Source organism: Gekko japonicus, unplaced genomic scaffold, assembly GCF_001447785.1.
Source record: "Gekko japonicus isolate JY-2015 unplaced genomic scaffold, Gekko_japonicus_V1.1 scaffold5303, whole genome shotgun sequence".
NCBI lineage: Eukaryota > Metazoa > Chordata > Lepidosauria > Squamata > Gekkonidae > Gekko > Gekko japonicus.
Window position 1 is genome coordinate 3,293 of NW_015169941.1, and position 5,680 is coordinate 8,972.

At 47.6% G+C, this 5,680-nt stretch overlaps 1 pseudogene; it reads left to right on the forward strand.

Annotated features, from left to right (window-relative positions):
* LOC107115782 overlaps positions 1-5,680 on the forward strand; it is a 27,514-nt pseudogene that overhangs the window by 780 nt on the left and 21,054 nt on the right.

Below are 5,680 nucleotides of genomic sequence, written 5' to 3' on the forward strand. Positions count from 1 at the left end.
GACACTAGCAGCCCTCCCACTGTTGCCCCCCCCCCAAGCACCAAGAATACAGAGCATCCCTTGCCCCAGACCGAGAGCTCCTATCTATACCTTGTGGCTAATAGTCACTGATGGCCCTCTGCTCCATATGCTTATCCAGTTCCGTCTTGAAGCCGTCCATGCTTGTAGCCACCGCCACCTCCTGTGGCAGTGAATTCCCTGTGTTCATCACTCTTGGGGTGAAGAGTGATTAACACATGGATGTATTATGAGCAGCTGCGCTGACTTGAGCAACTAAATGCATCTGTTATGAGCAACTAAATGTATCGTTGGGGTGTGTGTGTGTGTGTGCCTGTTTCAGGGGCTGGTTTCCTTCGAGGAGGTCGCTGTGCATTTCTCGAGGGAGGAGTGGGCTCTGCTGGATCCGGACCGAAGAGCTCTGTACAAGGAAGTCATGCTGGAGAATTACGAGACCGTGACTTCTCTGGGTAAGGATGCCTTTGACTTCAGTTGGAGTATGCCACGTGGATATTCCCATTATTGATCAGGGTGAGGATGCAGAGCTGATATGCAGGGCTTTTCTCCTTCAGTGGGGGGAAGTCATCCAGGAACTGGTTAGGTCACGCCTCTGCTCGCTCGATAGAGACTCTGAGGAGGAGGAGAGACCAGCAGGTAGGTGCTTAGATGCGGAGAGGCCCCTTTTTTCCATTGCTGAATTCTCCATGTCTTTTTAAATATCGTTCAGAGTAGTTTTGCCTCATCAGGCCGAGAGTTCATATCCACGAGAACATAAGAAGAGCCCTGCTGGATCAGACCAGTGGTCCCTCTAGTTCAGTGGCCAACAGGGCATAGAGGCCAAGACCTTTTGCTGGTGTTGCCTCCTGACTCTGGGATTCAGAGGGAGGTACGAATAAAAGGGTAGGTTGGTGGGTGGGTGTGAAGAAGGAATCAAGGAAAGGTGAGGATATGGGGGCTGCCAGGGGGAGGGAAATAGCATGAGGAAGGGGGGATTCAGGGAAAAGTCCTTGCAGGCAGTGCTCCCTCTAAGCTGAGTTACTGTGAGCCAGCTCACAGTTTTTTAGCCTCCAGCTCACACATTTCTGTCTCAGCTCAGGGAGAATGGCTCCCGCGCAAACGAAGTGATGCAGTCGCCAAATCGCTCGCTCACAGCTTTGATGCCAGGAGCTCACCAAGTAGAACTTTTGCTCACAGGACTCCGCAGCTTAGAGGGAGCCTTGCTTGTAGGTTCTCCACTGCACAGCTGTGCCCAGTTTAACTGGCACACACAACTTGCGCAGAGCTTTCCCAGGGAAAGGCTGTCAGCGGGAGAGAAGGAGTGAAAGTCGAAGATAGTGCACAGATAAATGTAGGTTGGCTGGTGAGTGGCAAAGAGAGAAGGAAGCAGGGAAAAGGGAGAGGCTGTGGAGGCTTTCAGGGAAAGGGAAGTCGGAAATGTGGGGGAGGAGCTCATCCCCCCCCCCCCTTACAGGGCTTTTTTTGTAGAAAAAGCCCAGCAGGAACTCATTAGCATAATAGGCCACACCCAACAGCAGAAACTCATTAGCATATCAGGCCACACCCTGAGATGACATGTCATTAGCATATTAGGCCACACCCCCACATTACCAGAAGTGTGGTCATCCAGCCACACCCACCTTTTGCTTCTTATTCTGCTTACCTTGTTTGTTGTCAAAACCCGGGGCCTTTTTTTGTAGCAGGAACCCTTTGCATGTTAGGCTACGCACCCCTAATGTAGCCAATCAATCCTAATGAGTTTCTGCTGTTGGGTGTGGCCTATTATGCTAATGAGTTCCTGCTGGGTGTGGCCAACTTGGGAGCCAGCCGGAACTCTGTTCCTGTGCGTTCCTGCCCAAAAACAGCCCTGCCTCCCTAAGTCTTTGTGGGTTCCCTGCTTGTTTATATTAATTCTGTACAAGAGCTAATTCTGTTGGTCACTGATTAACGGCTTTGTTATTTAACTCCACTCCTAATCAAGAGTTTCTCTCTTTATTCCAGTAGGTGATGGGGACGACATGGAGTATTACAGGGAGCTCTCTGGGGTGTCGTTAGAAACAACCGTGCATGAAGTGGAGGATGAGGGCTTTGGGCCTCAAGAGAGATCAAGGAGGAAGATAGGGTGCCAATTCTGGATCAGGAGGGATAAATCCATTGTTAGACAGGGCGGTGGGATCCATGAAACATGGCTCCAAGAACAGCATCACAAAGGAAACACAGGAAATAAGAGCCTTTTAGCTGAGGAAACATTGCGCTTCAAATCCATCCTTAATCCCACTTGCAAGACCCGTACAGGGGAGAAGGCATTCAAGTGCTGGGAGTGTGGGAAAAACTTTGCTAACAGCCTTAGTTTTAAGGTGCATCAAAGATCCCACACAGCAGAGGAGCTGTATAAGTGCTCAGGCCGTAGCAACTGCTTTCCTGATAAGTGGAGTCTCGCCGGGCATCAGGAAGTTCACGGGAGTGAGAAACCACGTAATTGTTTGGAATCTGGAGAAAACTTCACTAACAACGGAAAGCTCAGTGAACACGAAAAGTCTCCTTTGGGAGGGAAACCACATGAGTCTCTGACATATGAAAACAGCTTCCTGTTGAGTTCAGAACCTGGCGTACATCAGAGAACCTACAAAGGGACATTCCCTTTTGAGTGTCTGGAGTATGGAAAAAGTTTCAGTGATGGTGAACACCTTACTTCACCTCCAAGAGCTCACACAGAGGAGACCTGTCAGGAGGATGCCTTTCATTCCCATCAAATAATCCACACGGGGGAGGAAAGATATAAATGCTCAGAGTGTGATAAGAGCTTTCCGCAAAGTACAGCTCTTGTTTCCCATCAAAGAATCCACAAAGGGGAGAAACGGTACAAATGCTTGGAGTGTGGGAAAGGTTTCCGGCGTAGCTCACACCTTGCCTCACATCAAAATGTTCACACTGGGGAGAAACCATATAAATGCTCTGAGTGTGGAAAAAGCTTCAGCCAGGAAGCAAATCTCTATTTACATCAAAAATGCCACAAAGGGGAGAAACCATATGAATGCTCAGAGTGTGGAAAGGGCTTCAAGCTGGCCCAGTCCCTAACTACACACCAGAGAATACATACAAAAGAGAAGCCACATATGTGCTTAGAGTGTGGAAGGACCTTCAGACACAGCAACACTCTGAAGGACCATGAAAGAACACACACAGGAGAGAAGCCATATAAATGCCTGGAGTGTGGGAAGAGCTTCAGACAGAACTCACACCTTAGTCAGCACCAAAGAATTCACACAGGGGCGAAGCCATATAAGTGCTTAGAGTGTGGAAAGAGTTTTCGTGTGAGTTCAGGCCTTACAATTCATCAAAAAACGCACGCAGGAAAGAAACCGTATCAATGCTCAGAGTGTCCACGAAGTTTTTGTCTTTGTGATTACCTTACTGTACACCAAAAAGTCCACAGTGGGGAGAAACCGTATAAAAGTAATGAGTGTGGAAACTGCTTCACCCAGAGGTCAAACCTCAATTCTCATTTGAAACTGCATGGAGGGGAACGACCATATGAATGCTCAGAGTGTGGAAAGAGTTTCGCATTGGGCCAGTCCCTAACTAAACACCGGAGAATACACACAGAAGAGAAGCCATACAAGTGCGCAGAGTGTGGGAAGACCTTCAGACGCAGCACCCACCTCAAAGAACACGAAAGAACCCACACAGGAGAGAAGCCATATAAATGCCCAGAGTGTGGAAAGAGTTTTAGGCAGAGCTCATACCTTAGTGGACACCAAAGAATTCACACGGGGGTGAAGCCATATATATGCTTTGAATGTGGGAAGAGTTTTCGTTGGATTTCAAGCCTTACAGTGCATGAGAAATCTCATACAGGAGAGAAATCTTATCAATGCTTGGAGTGTCAAGAAAGTTTCTGCCATCATGGACAACTTCTTCTACATCATAAAGTTCACACTGGGGAGAACCCGTTCAATTGTTTTTAATGTGGACAGAAATTCAAACGTGGCAGAACCCTTACTTCTCATCAAAGAATTCCTATTCTGGAGAAATCTGTGTAAATGACTGGAATGTGGAAAGACCTGTGGTAACAGAGTAAGCCTTAAGAAACTACATTTTCTGGCAGTGAATTTCCTCACTTTGTTCACTTGCTCTGTAAAGGAAGTTTTATTTTTATTTTTTGGTCTGTCCCGAAGCTAAAGTAAAAACTAGAAAAGGGCAAGGGTCTCCGCTATGAAGGAACTTTATAAACGTGTGGCGTACGGGCCAAGCTTTGAATGGAATAAGCAGCTTATTTCCCATCAGAGAATCTGCACCTGAGAAATAGTAAACGGATACTACGATACCTGGAGTGTGGGAAGAGTTTCAGTGACAATTCAAGCGTCACCGTAGAATTTTAAACACTGTTTAGACTGCAGCGCGAAGATTACAATATGAGGGGGGGGGTGTTCTTGCCGTCAGGTCACTTCCGACCTATGGAGACTTTATGAATTAATGACCTCCAAAATGGGGGGGCTGTGGCTCAGTGGTAGAACATCTGCTTGGCATGCGGAAGGTCCCAGGTTCAATCCCCGGTATCTCCAGCTAAAACGATCAGGTGGTCGGTGATGTGAAAGACCTCTGCCTGGGACCCTGGGGACCCGCTGCCCATTGGAATAGACAGTACTGACTCTGATAGACTGATGGTTTGATTAGGTATAAGGCAGTTTCATGTCCTATCATTAACAGCCTTGCTTGGGTCTTGCAAACTGAAAGGATAATTGTATGTCAGCTTAAGAGAAACGTTGCTGAAGTAGATGAATAGCTATATTCAAGTCCAGTAGCAACTTCGAGACCAACAACACTTTGGGTGTGTGAGCTTTTGAGAGTCAAAGGTCCCTTTGTCTGGTATCTTGAATCTGGCTTTTTGTACAGCAGACCAACATGGCTAACCTCTGAAGTAAATAAAAGTATTATAGATGATATTTAGGTATAAAACATGGGAAAGATAAATCAATACTGTGCTTTAGCATACAGTAGAAATGAACAATGGTAAGTTTCAACTGAGAACCAAGGAAAATAGTCCTCCTGGTGGCCCAAACCTAGATGTAAAAAGGTAAAGGTTCCCTTGCTCGAAAGCCAGTTGAATCCGACACTAGGGTTGCGGTGCTCATCTCAGTTTCAAAGCCGAAGAGCCAGCACTGTCCGAAGACGTTTCCGTGGTCATGTGGCCGGCATGACTAAACACCAAGGCGCACGGAATGCTGTTACCTTCCCACCGAAGCAGTCCCTATTTATCTACTTGAAATTTCTTGCTTTCGAACTGGTAGGTTGGCAGGAGCGGGAACTAGAGACGGGAGCTCACTCCATCATGCGGCACCCGGGTCTCGAACTGCTGAACTACCGACCTTCCACAGCCTGCAGTTCAGCGTCTTAACCACTTGAGCCACCGCAGCTCCTTAAAAAACCTAGATGTAGGTATCACAAACATTTATCTTGTGTTGTCTAAAAGGCCAACTAAAAGCATCTGTGCTCTTTGAATAAGGGAATCGTAAGAACATACAAGAAGCCAGTGTTGGATCAAGCCAATGGCCCATCCTCTGTGTCACACAGTGGCCAAAACTCTGGTGCCATCAGGAGGTCCACCAGAGGGCCAAGAACTCCAGAAGAGACCACCACTGTTGCCCCCCCCCCCCCACGCACACAGGACACAGAGCATCACCGC